Genomic DNA, 15,646 nt, shown 5'->3' on the forward strand with positions numbered 1-15,646 from the left:
ACCCAGCCTAATACAAGACCTTGGGCTTGCTGTGCAGCAACTGCAGCCATGATCCTGGTATCATTCTTTAGAGCAGGCGGTGGGCTTTCTGGTTAAAGTAATCCGAGCGGCTCTACAGCTGCCCTTTCACCTTTGCAGGCGGTGGAAAAAGTTACCCCCCCCCCCCCCCGCCATTTCTGGGTTATCCCACTGGAGAGACCTGTCACATCAGATGCACTATAGGGAGTGGGAGGAACTTTAATCCTCTGATCTCTTCTGTGACCTAAGAAACTGGAAGCGATAAATATTTAGTCACTTCCAGTTTTGGTTTGTATGTTTACAAGCCAATCTTGGTTTGATCGGCTGCTTTGGAGGGCAGAGGAGAGATCTGGGGTCTAATAGACTCCAGATCTCTCCATAAAGAGGACCTGTCATGGCTCATGCTAGGACATGGGATTTTGTTCATCCCTTGTGATAGCAATACCATTCAATCCAAAAAAAAAATTAAAGAGACTGTATTAAATACCGTAAATGTAAATAAAATAAATAATATAATATTTTTTTTTAAAGGACTTCCAAACCTCTCCCCCCCTCCCCCTGTGCTCATGCACAAATGCAAATGCACACGTAGGTCCTGCATGCATATGTAAACGGTGACCGCACCACACATGTAAGATATCACCGCAAGTGTCAGAGTGAGATCAATAATTCTAACAGTACAAACAAATGGCCACAGCCCCCACCAATAACTGGCCTTCACAGCAAGGAGCACATGGAAGGGCAATGCATGTAAAACAAAACAAAAGAGAATTCCCAGCTCAACCTATCAGTTTGCATTAAAACAGCTTATAATAAAGCTTACCTGTTGGTAAAATGAATAACTTCTAAAAGTGCACAGTTTAGGAGATATTCTAGTGAGCAGAAGCCAGTGACGTCACTGGCGCATGTGCTCTGAAGGAACAGCTTACCCGTGCCATTCCTTCAGAGCTGTGTGCTGTGCCCGAGACTCCCGATGTCATCGCAGCTCAGCCATTCAAGCCCGTGAACCCGGAAGGAAGATCGGGTGAAGATGGAAGCCTCTGCAGCAGTGACAGCGCACCGCTGAAGGGCTTTGTGTCAAGGTAAGTCTCTCATAATGTGCGAGTGTGCGATGCATGCTAGCACATTAAGAGTGCCTTGTAGGAAGAATGTTTTTTTTGATGAGTTTACTACCGCTAACTGTTATAGTTTCCCTTTAAAGGGAAGCATGTCTCCTTATTTATGATAAATGACAGAATTCACAAACCTTTAGCACAAGTATCAAAATCTTTATTTTAGCTGTGGCTGTCATTTTCAAGTCTGAAAATAACTATCACCTACGTCGTGGTGTGTTGACTTTGTGAAGTAATCCTATTATGCCAGCTGACACTTCAGTTTGTATGAAATAAAGAGAAGATTGTTTGTCTGAAAATATGACATGTCACTTTTAGCACATTTTTAGTACAGACTTGAAGGTAGTAGATAGCAAATTTTGGTCAGTGTTTTTAATAAAGGAGCATAACCAGATAAACTGCTTCTCCTGGGATCTGGAACCCCTTATACATACATGACCTATGTGCTGCACCAACATGGCATAGAATTTATATATATTGTTTTCCTAACCATTTTCTATGGACTTTTATGTTTAGTTTACATGCTGCCATCTAGTGACCCTTTGTGGTAATGCACTTGTCTCTCAAGTGTATTTTTTCCTTATGTTATGACACACTTCCTTTGAATGTAATGCTCCACCCTTCTTCCTGTGTTTTATACTTCCTGTGTCATGGATGCAGCAGCAAGCCACATGTAGCAGGACACATGTATTCTGCATAAGTAAGCTACAGACAGTATCATCTTTTGACCGCATAAATACCACAACCTGTTCATCTGTTTGTATCCTGTCATCTGCTGTAATTTGATGTGCAGAATAAAGCATCTGTGAATGGAAATCGGTATTGGTGAGTTCAAGCTATCTGATGAGGATTGTCCTCAGTGATTATATCTGCTTATACAGGCCAGGCATAGAGGTCTCACAAGGGATAAATCGTTTCACAACAATCGGAGTCAGAATAATCAAAAAATGTATAGGATTCCTAAAGCCTGCTGTGTATATGTGTGCGCCTGATCTGCAATCAAGCTCAATGCCATCCGCCATCTTGTGAAGCACATGGTCGCACGAGTTTACTGCACCTCATGTGAATGTTAAAAATTGTTTCTCTACATTGAACTGTGTTACCCCACCTGTCTAAGCTGCTGTTCGTCTTCTTAAAGAAACAGTACCATTTTTTGCAAAAACGTGAAAAAATGTCTACACAAGACTCTGAGCACCCTTTTGTGGCTGAACCAATGCAGATTCATCATGCCTCTGAACCAGCAGATGTACAGGGAGTAGATTCTGCAGATATTGCCGATCAGAGTGTAAGACCCAAACGTACAATAAAACTGACACAAAAACTGAGAGAAACCTATGAAGCCACTATTTATTTATTTATTTATTTATTTCAGGTACTTATATAGCGCCGTCAATTTACGCAGCGCTTTACATATATATATTATACATTCACATCAGTCCCTATACCCTCAAGGAGCTTACAATCTAAGGTCCCTAACTCACATTCATACCTATACTAGGGCCGATTTAGACAGGATCCAATTAACCTACCAGCATGTCTTTGGAGTGTGGGAGGAAACCGGAGTACCCGGAGGAAACCCACGCAGACACAGGGAGAACATGCAAACTCCAGGCAGGTAGTGTCGTGGTCGGGATTCGAACCAGCGACCCTTCTTACTGCTAGGCGAGAGTGCTACCCACTGCGCCACTAGAGATGAGTTCTCCAGCAATCTGTCAGACTTATGGGACAGAACTTCACACTGCATGTCAGTTTTGTCACACTTGTCACAATGATCAACCAGCTGAACTAAGAGACTCTATAGATCGCTTATCTGCCGCGTATGAATGCTACCAGCGGTTGTTTGCAAAATACACAGCTTTCTTGCAGGACTGTAATATAGAGGACTCCTCAGCAGAACTGACCAAGGCTGATGCATTAAACCAACAAAGGGATCTCTTAGTGCAAAAGGCCCAGTGTAAAGCAGAACTCCGCATTGCTCAACTACAGGAGACCAGATCTCACAGATCCACATCAACCAAGCACACTACACGTTCTTCTAGATCCTCTCGCTCCAGAAGTTCAACATTAAGCGATAAGTTAATAGAGGCCCGTGCTGATGCGGAAGTAAAAAAAAGTGCAAAGCTCCTTTACCAGAAGGGAAGCAGAAATAGAAACACGAAAGGCAAAGATAAAAGCTCAACAAGCAGAGGCAGATTCCCAAATAAAGATTCTGCAAATGGAAAGAGAGGAAGCAGCTGCCCTAGCAAGCGATGGGAGAAAGTGCTAACTCAGACTGTTACATCCCAGCAGAACTGGAAGAACCAGTTGAACGCACCAGTGAATATGTACTAAAGCATAATGTTTGCAATGATACAGAGTCATCTTCTGTACTTCCTACCAACAACACTGTTCTGACTCTCAACATTGAGACCTCTCAGCTCCAAATGCCTGAGCCTCTTCAAGTCTACAACACAAGTGCATCTATGCAGCAAACCGCATCACCTCTTGCTGACAACAAGGTGACTTCAGTGACAAGCCGCAGCTCAAGTCACAGCCAGCACAAGCCTTAGGGACTACACCACAGTTAAACGCTCGTGCAACATCATTTCATCCTGGTAAACCTCACCCTACTTCACCAGAGAACTTTCACACCCGAGGGGTTCCACAAGTTACTTTGGCACTGAAGAGTGAGAGATTGGACTTGAATGACTTTGCCAGATATATGGTACGCCGTGAGCTCATTAACACTACCCTCTCAAGGTTTGACAACTGTCCAGAGAGCTACAGGGCCTGGAGATCAACCTTCAAAGCTGCCATTGCTGATCTCAACTTTACTACCAAGGAGGAACTTGACTTGCTCATAAAGTGGCTGGGGCCGGAATCTGTAGATCGTGTTAAAAGACTGAGAACAGTGCACGTTGACCACCCAGATGCAGGTCTTGTTGCTGCATGGGCAAGACTTGAGCAAGCCTATGGTAGCTCTGAAGCCATAGAAAGCGCTCTATTCAAGAGACTGCAAAACTTCCCAAAAATAGGGAACAAAGACTACCGCAAGCTCCAAGATCTGAGTGATCTTTAATGGAGCTGCAGTTGGCGAAGACAGACCCACGTCTACCTGGACTAAGCTTCCTGGACACTGCTCATGGTGTCAATCCAGTGGTGTCTAAACTGCCATACGGCCTGCAAGAGAAATGGGCACAACAGGGCTCAAGGTACAAAAGAGACTATAATGTATCTTTTCCTCCATTCGCATATTTTTGCAGGTTCATCAGCGATCAAGCCTGGACATGAAACGATCCCAGCTTCAGTTTTATTGAACCCACCTTACCTGCTTTATCATCATCATCTTCATCAAGGTATGATAACATAGCAGCTAAACGCAGAGACTTTAATAGAGCAATATCTGTAAAAAGGACAGACATCTCACCACCCCTAACCTCTCCTCACTAGAGCGATTCGGGTGACAGAGATAAAGACCCTAACCGTCAGTGCCCTATTCACAAGAAGCCTCACCCCCTAAAGAAATGTCGTGGGCTTAGGGCAAAGACGTTACAAGAGCGCAGGGAGATTCTTCAGAAACTTGGAATATGCTACAGGTGCTGTGCTTGTTATGGACATTTTGCTAAAGACTGTAAAGTTGTCATTAAGTGCACAGAATGCAGTAGCGACAGACATGTTACAGCTATGCATCCGGGTCCACCCTCAGACAATTCACAGCAGCCTCCTACCTCCAGCCCTGTCTCAAGTCATGGCAGAGAGCAACAAGGTCATGCTCCAGCCACAGCTAACGTTTTTTCTTCATGCACAGAAGTCTGAGGAGAAGGCTTATGCCCCATACACATGGTCGGACATTGATCGGACATTCCGACAACAAAATCCTAGGATTTTTTCCGACGGATGTTGGCTCAAACTTGTCTTGCATACACACGGTCACACAAAGTTGTCAGAAAATCCTATCATTCTGAACGCGGTGACATAAAACACGTACGTCGGGACTATAAACGGGGCAGTAGCCAATAGCTTTCATCTCTTTATTTATTCTGAGCATGCGTGGCACTTTGTGTGTCGGATTTGTGTACACACGATCGGAAATTCCGACAACGGATTTTGTTGTCGGAAAATTTTATAGCCTGCTCTCAAACTTTGTGTGTCGGAAAATCCGATGGAAAATGTGTGATGGAGCCTACATACGGTTGGAATTTCCGTCAACAAGGTCCTATCACACATTTTCCGTCGGAAAATCCGACCGTGTGTACGGGGCATTAGATAACAAATGCTGTGCAAAGATATGCCTAGTCAAGATATACCCAAAGTGTCAACCTGAGGAAGCTATTAGGATGTATGCCATAATAGATGAACAGAACAACAGATCCTTGGTTAAGCCTAAATTCTTTGAGATCTTTGGTATAGAGGGACACGCATCACCGTATACTCTTAGAACCTGTTCTGGTCATGAAGAGACCTTTGGCAGAAGGGCCGATGGGTTCATGGTCTCTCATGTCAATAAGGGAGAGGGCATACCCCTACCAACATTAGTTGAGTGTGACCAGATACCAGACGAAAGGGAAGAAATTCCTACTCCAGAGGCTGCATATCACCATCCTCACTTGAGACACCTTGTTAATGAAATTCCTGCAATGGACATGAATGCTAAAATCTTGATCTTGCTAGGAAGAGACATTCTCAGAGTACACAAAGTATGCAAGCAGTGCAATGGACCCAATGATGCCCCTTACGCACAAAAACTTGACCTAGGCTGGGTAATCGTGAGCAATGTATGCTTGGATAGTATGCGTACGTCATCCGAGATCCACTCCTTCAAAACTTACATGTTAGGAAATGGACGTGCATCCCACTTCAAACAGTGCCCTCGCCATTATGAAGTAAAAGAGAAGCCTTTTGACATCATCCAAGTACCTGATGTCACTCCTAACCTTTGTGATGACAACCTAGGTACCACAGTGTTTTGTACTACAAGCGATGACAACAAAATAGCCTTGTCAGTCGAAGACAGAGAGTTCATCAAAATAGTTCTTCCAGGATGAGTCTAACAGCTGGGTTGCACCATTACCTCTTCGTGCTGCAAGGGTTAAACTCCCAACCAATCGTGAACAGGCTCTATCCAGATTCAACGAACACTAAAGAATAGGCCTGAACTGAAGGACCATTTCATAACCTTTATGAAAAGGATCTTTGACAAGGATCATGCTGAACCACTTCAAAGACACGATGAGTGTTGGTACCTGCCTTTCTTCGGAGTGTATCATCCACGTAAGCCAAAGCAAATCAGGGTAGTATTTGACTCCAGTGCCAAGCATCAAGGCGTATCCCTGAACGATGTTCTTCTCACTGGTCCAAACCTAACCAACAACCTTGTAGGTGTAATTATGAGGTTTAGAAGAGAGCCAGTTGCCATAACTGCTGACATTGAACAAATGTTTCATTGCTTTGCTGTGCGTGAAGATCATAGGAACCTCCTAAGGTTTCTGTGGCACCGTGACAACAACATGGACAGTGAGATGATTGAATACCGTTTGAAGGTACATGTTTTCGGAACTAGTCCCTCACCTGCTGTTGCAAAATACGGTTTACAAAGGACTTAAATCTTTACCTACAGATGAAGAAGCCATAGACCTGCTCAAAAGGACACAAGGTATGCTTTCCGAGGCTAACCTCAGACTTCACAAGATTTCGTCAAATAGTGTTGCTGTTATGAAAGCCTTTCAACCTGGCGATCATGCCACAGGGCTTAAAGACTTGAATCTAGGAATGGACATACCACCTGTACAGAGAAGTCTGGGCCTATGGTGGGACTTATTAAAAGATACCTTCGGCTTTCAAGTCAGCTCTGCAGACAAGCCATTTACCAAACGTGGTGTTCTGTCAGTGGTGAACAGTCTTTACGATCCACTGGGATTCGTGGCTCCCATCACCATACAAGGTAAATCCTTACTTAGACAGTTCTCAGAGACTATTAAAGATTGGGATGCTCCACTACCAATAGACCACTTTTCAAAGTGGGAGTCCTGGAAACAATCTCTACATGCCTTAGATGGAATCCATATACCATGCTGCTACACTTCTGCCTCCCTTGTCACAAGTCAGAGGAAAGGGCTTCACATATTCTCAGATGCATCTACTGAGGCTATAGCAGCTGTCGCTTACCTCAAGATAAGAGATTCTTCTAATCAAGCCCACATAGGGTTTCTGTTTGGGAAAGCCAAGTTAGCACCTAAGCCTGAACACAAGATTCCAAGGCTTGAAGTTTGTGGGACTGTGCTAGCTGTAGAAATAGCAGATTTCATACTGCGTGAGCTAGACATTCAGATAGATGATGTCAGATTCTACACAGACAGCAAAGTTGTTCTGGGCTACATATACAACCAGACTAAACGTGTCTATGTCAGCAACTGTGTAGAGAGAATCAGGAAATCATCTAAACCTGAACAATGGCATTATGTTCCATCTGAAATTAACCCTGCAGATCATGCCACCAGGCCAGTGTCTGCAAGTGTCTTTTCAAATTCTTCTTGGTTAACAGGGCCTGAATTCCTGCTGGATCATCCAGAAGAAACCACAGCTGATGTCTTCAGTCTTCTAGAACCTGATAAAGATCCAGAGATTCGTGCCTGAAGTCAAGACCTTTGCCACTGATCTGAACCCTAACATACAAGTTGGAGATCTTGTTCTGCTTAAGTACCAGCTAGCTGAAAGAATCGAATGGCCCATGGGACTTATTGTAAAGAGCGTTCCTAGTGATGACGGTAAGGTACGTAAGGTGGAGGTAAAGATTTCAAGACAAGGGACTGTAAAGACCTTCATCAGACCTATCACAGAACTTATTCTGCTCTTACCCTTTGGAGAATGAACTTGTTTGCCTACGCTGCTGGATCCTACCTGCGGCTTCAAGAAGAAAGTGTCTTGGACTTAAGTTGACATATCTTGAAGCCTTGAATTAATAGTTGTTGTTTTTGCATTATATGCATGTTCTTTATGTCTTTCAGGTCTTCAAGACATCCAGCAAATGACACTGTTGTTATTTGCAATTGTATCACTACTGTTCTGATATATATAGTGACATTTACCAATGCCAGACGGGGAGTGTGCTGCCCCAACAGGGCATAGAATTTATATATATTGTTTTCCTAACCATTTTCTATGGACTTTTATGGTTAGTTTACATGCTGCCATCTAGTGACCCTTTGTGGTAATGCACTTGTCTCTCAAGTGTATTTTTTCCTTTTGTTATGACACACTTCCTTTGAATGTAATGCTCCACCCTTCTTCCTGTGTTTCATACTTCCTGTATCATGGATGCAGCAGCAAGCCACATGTAGCAGGACACATGTATTCTGCATAAGTAAGCTACAGACAGTATCATCTTTTGACCGCATAAATACCACAACCTGTTCATCTATTTGTATCCTGTCATCTGCTGTAATCTGATGTTCAGAATAAAGCATCTGTGGTTGGAAATCGGTATTGGTGAGTTCAAGCTATTTGATGAGGATGGTCCTCAGTGATTATATCTGCTTATACAGGCCAGGCATAGAGGTCTCACAAGGGATAAATCGTTTCACAACAGAGTCAGAATAATCTACATGGAATTTGAGGAGGTTTACTCAGGGATCTACTATCTATAAAATTCTTGGTAAGTTCAAATCATTCAGAATACACTGATCAGCACCGCCGGCTATCAGCCAACGTCGCTGATGGGAAGAAAATTTTCCAACGGGCTGGTTGTTTACAAGTGGATCTATTGATCCACTTGTGTACAACCAGCCTGCCCATACATGGATTGAAATTCAGCCAGTCCCTGCTGAACAGGACAAATTTCAATCCTTGTATGGTTGGCTTAAGATTACAAAAGAGTGTGCAAATGTCTGATTAGGCTCATGCAAGAGGTAACAATAGGTGAAATTAGACATAAGAATCTTGGTACATGCATAAACATTGCCTGTGTAAAAACAATAAAAAATAACACAACCAGTGTCTAGTGTTTTGTCATTTAAAATGTATACAATGAAATTTCTACCTAGCCATAGAAAGTTAGCATTTTCTGCAGGAGTTTCTCCAGGAGTTTATTACATTTAAAAATGTAATATATATTATTTTCGTGTATAGGATTATTTGGTTATGTATGATGATCCATTGTTGTAAAAAAGGGTTGGGTAGGTTGTATCACTGTGATGAAACTCGTAGGGCTGGAACTGTGATGTGTAACGTTAGCACGCTGGATGCAGCGGCCATTTTGAGAGTTTGTCAGATGTGCATTTTGTTTCCTGATACATGGGAGTTTGATACCTATACATTAAAGTATATTGTGGATTTAAGATACCCTGTACTGCACTATGGTAGATTTTAAATTCTTACTCTCATGAGGTATTTACCGAATGGGTTTTATCACGCAGATGGAGGTACATGTTTTATGGAATGCATGGTGAATATTCAAAAGCACTGCTGCTTCCCATAGTTTTGAAGATATCACTGGATTCCAGATGATTCTCTATTCACTTTCTAGATGGGGAGCCTGAGCATTATAAACCCAAGGCTTCTTTTGACCTCTCTATAACTTGAGGGTCCAAACCATCTGGTAAGCTGATTGGCCTCATCATTGTGGTACTGTGTGCATTTATCTTTACACTGAAGCTGGCGCTGGGATTCTACATTACAAGTTAACCATATTATATGGACTTTTATGAACTTTGATGGTATTATCCATTAAGTTAAGTGCTGCATATAGTTCCTATAGGTTGTATCCATCTCAGAGCAATCGCTTTGCGGGCCATAAATAAAGTTCCCCTCAAATATATCCGTAGATAGAGGGGTCACAGTTTCTCAACTAGAATACCAAACAGCTAAATCTATGGCTTGCAAGGCTGAGGCACATACATTTGGCCCAGAAAAGTGGTGAAGCCATGATAGTCTATGCTTTAAATAATTCTTCAATTGGTTGTAAAGCCTAAAGGTTTTTTATGTTAATGCATTCTATATATTAAGGTAAAAAACCTTCTGTGTCACAGAATCCACCCCTCCTTATACTTACCCCAGCTCAATCTTGATCCAGAGCTGTGCTTAAGAGCAACGTCTGTCTCTGCTCTTTCCCTCCTCACTGGACAGAGTGATAGCAAAAGGAACCCTTGGCTCCTGCTGTCAATCAAATCATGTGAAGAGGGAGCAAGGGGCAGGGCTGAGCCACATTGTCTGTGTCAATAGACGCACACACGAGTGCCCCCATAGAAATCAGATCCTGCCCCCCCCCCCATGTGAATGGGTAGGGGTACATTGTACCTTTACCCATTCACCAAAAAAAGTTTTTGACAATTCCTTTATTAAAAAAAAAAAAATTGTCCCGCGATGTCCATCCATTTTCAATGATGCCGCCTGAAGGACTCGAAAAATAGAAAAAATTAAAAAGCTCCGCCTCGACGGGAGGCCTCCCGGTGACTGCTGCCTCTTGGCTGTGACAGCTGTTATATAGGCAAGGGTGGGGCCACCCGGTGATGTAACCGAGTGACCCTGCCCCCTTCTGACATCATGTGATGTTAGATGGGGATGGGGTCATCTGGTTAAGTCAGCGGGTGGCCCCGCCCTTGCCTATATAACAGCTGTCAAAGGGAAAAGACAGCAGTTGGCGGGAGCTCTCCCATGGAGGCAGTGTTTTGTTCTTTCTTTTTTTCTATTTTTTGGGTCTGTCGGGCGACGTGATTGACGATGGATGTACATCGAGAGACGCTTTTTTTTTTATTTATTAATAAAGGAGTTGTCAAAAACTGTCTATTGTGGTTACTTTTTGACACTTTTTTTGGTGAATGTGTAGGAGTACAATGTACCCGAATACCCATTCACATGGGGGGGAGGCAGGATCTGGCGGTCCCCTTGTTAAAGGGGGCTTCCAGATTCCGATAAATCCCCCCGCCCGCAGACCACGACAACCAATGGTCGGGGTTTTAGGGAAGAGGCTCTTGTCCCCATGTTGAGGGCATGTGGCTTGGTATGGTTCCCCCCCATCCTGACCTCCAGGCTGCATGCTCGGATAAGGGTCTGGTATGGATTTTGGGGGGGGACCTCCATGCCAATTAATTTTTACGTTTTGGCATGGAGTTCCCCTTAAAATCCATACCAGACCCGAAGGGCCTGGTATGTATTGGGGGGGTCGCACGCATTTTTTTCCTTGATTTTTTTATCCATGTTGCCGGGAACTGGGCAATACATTTTTTCCTTTAGAATTGTCATTTTGCTGCGGCACTGTTCAAAACATCAAACAGATGCGCCACTTTACAGGCAGACTAAGGGGACCCACAGGCACGATATTTAAAGGTTTAACTTTTATTGTTTCACTTTAAGCATTATTAAAATCACTGCTCCTGAAGAAACTGTTGTTTTTTATGCATTGATACATACACTTTTTATGGTAATAACTTGCATATAAGCCTTTAAAATGAGCACTTTTGATTTTTCATGTTCGTGTTCCATAGACTTTAATAGGGTTCGCATGTTCGCTAGAACTTTTTGCCTATTCACGTGTTCTGGTGCGAACTGAACCGAGGAGTGTTCGGCCCATCCCTAGTATATATGCATCTATACTGGACCCCCAAGATGGTTCATTTCAGTTGTTGGGATCTTCTTTTTTATTCCCTCTCTTTGTACACCTATTCTATTGTGTAAACAGAGCTATATGTGAATTGTTTACTTCTCTGCTTTGTATTATTTGTAATATTTGTTTTACATTTATTATAAAAATGATTGAAACAGAAGAATAAAAAACAATGTCCCCCGACGAAGGCTAACCACCGACTGCCTGCTCCGCCATTTAATAGCTCCTAAATAGGTAAGGGGCGTCATCTGGTGGCACCGCCCCCATGTGACTTCACCGACCCAGCATGCACCGATTAGTGACGTCGCTCAGGCGGTGCCACCAGGTGACGTCGCCAGGTGGCCCCGCCCTTACTTATTTAAGAACTGTCAGATGGGGCAGCAAACAGTGGTTAGCCTCCGTCATGGGTGGAGCTTTGTTTAAAAAAAATTTGGGTCCGGCGGTGCAGCGGGCGTTGTGATTGATGATGGATTTACACCAGGGGACTTTTTTTTTTTTTCAATAAAGGAATTGTCAAAAACTGTGTGTGTTTTTATTTCTTTTTTACACTTTTTTAGTGAATGGGTAGGGGTGCTATGTACCCCATACTCATTCACAAAGGGGAGGGCGGGATCTGTGGGGACAAGATGCTCTGGGGCGGGGGGGGCAGAGCCATGTTAAGGGAATGTGGTCTGGTATGGTTCAGGAGAGGGGGAGGGGGCGCTCGCTTGTCTCCCCCCTATCCTTACCTGCCAGGCTGCATGCTCGGATAAGGTTATGGTATGGATTTGGGGGAGGCCATGCTGTTTTTTTTTCTTTTATTTTGGCCATTTTTGTATTGCTTGCAGTTGGGAAAATCAATTTAAATGTAATTTTGTTCTTTATATATGTCAGTTTTGCTGTAGCAGGTTCTATACATGGTGCAGATGCGCCACTTTACAGGCAAACTAAGGGGACCCTCCCAGGCACTATATTTAAAGGGCATTTTCCATTTTTATTGTTTCACTTTAAGCATCAATAAAATCACTGCCTCTGTAAAAACTATCTTTTTTAAAAATATTTTTTGCATTGATACACGTCCCCCGGGGCAGTACCTGGGCCCCCATACGCTTTTTATGGCCAATAACTTGCATATAAGCCTTCAAAATGGGGACTTTTCAAGTTTTGGTCCTATAGATTTTAATAGAGTTCGCGGCCCATTCATGTTTTTACATGTTAGCGAGTTATGGTGCAAACCGAACCAAGGGTTTTTTTGGCACATCTCTACAGCTTACCAATCACTAGATGTGGTGGATGCATTAGTTTTCTTTTTTTAGGCCTTTTCCCCTTTGTTTTCACCTGGCAATCTGGCCAGTAACACACCTCCTGTATTAGAGGGCCCCCCGCTCTCGATAAAGGAGCACAGGGGCACATTTGGAAAGCAGCATTGTCAGTCTGGGAGGAGGGGAGTGTTAGATGTACTAGCAGATTTATATACACTAACAAATTGAAGCTGAACCCCAGCTAATACTTTATAAGCGGTTACAGCAAACAGTTTTTTCCTTTTGGGATAAAGGTTTTACCTAAATAAATAAAAGCAGATCATTGTAAGCACCCCTCCTAGTGTTAAATGGTTTGTCTAATCTCGTAACTGATACATTCTGCTGGAGAGCTTGTTCTTTTGAAAAAGAACAGACTTACTGGCTGGATTGGTAAGTCTGCCTTTTCATTCATAGATCATAATTTATTCATAGAACCAGCAGCCTTCTCTATGGAGCCGTTTCACATACCTGCGTGCCGAACGCGCTTAGTCCACATGACTAATAGTCCCTAAGAAAAAATAATGTAGACTTGCAGCATTCCTGTGAACATAACTGTAGACAGATCTATGTCATATAAACACAGATGAAACCCTACAACCTTTGGTTCTCTACAGATTTAAATCTCCTGTTTGGCCACTAGCTGTGCTTATAGCAAGTATATGATTCCACCAATCCTAATTTAACTTATCCCCAGATATTTACTGTCTCTTAGCGTGTGATATAACAGATGCCTAATTCTTCCCATGATAATGCAGATGCTTATTGTCAAAAGAAAGGTAAATCCAAATATCATCTGCAACCATTAACCAGGGATACCAAGATATGTGGCAAGCTTGTACAAAATGATGGCATTGAAGCCAAAGAATACCTTTTTAGGCTCGGTTCACATATATGTGAATTGGATACGTTTTGAACCACATCCATTTCGCATAACATGTAAACCAGACTGGCTTTCAATGGAGCCGGTTCACATAAATGGGGGGCAGTTGCGTTACGAATTTTAACCACTTGCCGACTGGCTCACGCTGATATACATTGGCAGAATGGCTCTGCTGGGCGAAATCCCGTATGGGTACGTGGTACCCTTTAAGAGCCGCCAGGGGATGTGTGCGCGTGCACACGTGTAAACACACAAATCCCTGTTCTGTCAGAGGAGAGGAGACATATCGTTTATTCCTACTAAGCAGGGACAACGATATGTCTCCTCCCCCAGTCAGTCCTATCCCCATACAGTTAAGGCCCATACACATGGTCGGAAAATCTGAAGTCAAATTTTTTCCGATGAACGATCTGCCGATTTTCTGATCGTTAGTATGCTGCTTTTGATGGCCGATTGACAGATGAATTTTCGGCAGACAAAAACTGAATGTGCAGGCTCCAAAATTTTTGTCTGATGTGACCACAATGTCCGATTTTCTTTTCATTAGTACGGTTTTCTGCCAAAAAAAAAATCTGAAGAGCAAGATTAGGCATGCTCAGAAATGAAAGAACACATACAAAACAATTCAACACATTACGTCACTTCTGACATTGAATTCTGTCGTCCGAAAATTTACTGATGGTTAGTACCCTCTTCACTTTCAATTTGAGACTAGCATCCAACAAAAAACTGACAAAAATTTGTCCAAGAATCTGACCGTGTGTGCAAGGCTTAAGAAACGCTAATTAGAGAACACAGTTAACCCCTTGATCGCACTCTAGTGTTTTAACCCCTTCCCTGCCAGTGACATTTGCACAGTAATCAGTGCATTTTTATAACAGTGATCACTGTATAAATGTCAATGGTCCCACAAATGTGTCAAAAGTGTCTGATCTGTCTCCCGCAATGTCGCAGTACGGCTAAAAATCGCAGATCACCGACATTACTAGTAAAAAAAAAATAATGATAATAAAAATGCCATAAATCTTTCCCATAGTTTGTAGATGCTATAACTTTTGTGCAAACCAATCAATATACGCTTATTGTGATTTTTTTACCAAAAATATGTAGAAGAATATATATTGGCCTAAACTGATGAAGAAATTTCGTTTTTTAAAAAATTTTTTGGGGATATTTATTATAGCAAAAAGTAAAAAATATTATTTATTACCTTAATCGCACCCGAACAGGTGAGTGGAAACCGCACCAGTCTCTGTACCAAAAATGGACCCACATATACTGTATATAAACCCAGCCTTAGCAGATGATTGCGGGTAGGTAATTCCTCAAGTTCAGCAGGACACATCTTCGTCAGTGGAGAAGACATAGAGGGTGGAGCATGATGTTTCTGAGTATCAGGTTAAAGCCCCATACACATTATCAGATTTTCTGCTGATTTTTTCCTTCAGATTTACCAAAACCATATAATATGAGGTCAAACCTTAGGAGTTTCAATTTGTATGCAATCAGGCAGGCCCTTGCACTACATGGTTTTGGTAAATTTGAAGACAAAAATCAGCAGAAAATCTGATAGTGTGTAGGGGGCTTTACTCTGTTTGATGATGAGTTTTTCTAAAGCCTCATACACACGATAGGACTTTGTACAAACTTTCCTGTGGATTTTTGTACGTTGGCCGTAAACTAATTAAGCATACACACGGCAGGACTTTTTCATCCAACTTTCACCAAATCACGTGGTTTTTCAGCTTTTTACCGCCACCCTTTGGTTAACTTCTGTATT

The sequence above is a fragment of the Aquarana catesbeiana genome, linkage group LG02 (genome assembly GCF_042186555.1).
Source record: "Aquarana catesbeiana isolate 2022-GZ linkage group LG02, ASM4218655v1, whole genome shotgun sequence".
NCBI classification, from domain to species: domain Eukaryota; kingdom Metazoa; phylum Chordata; class Amphibia; order Anura; family Ranidae; genus Aquarana; species Aquarana catesbeiana.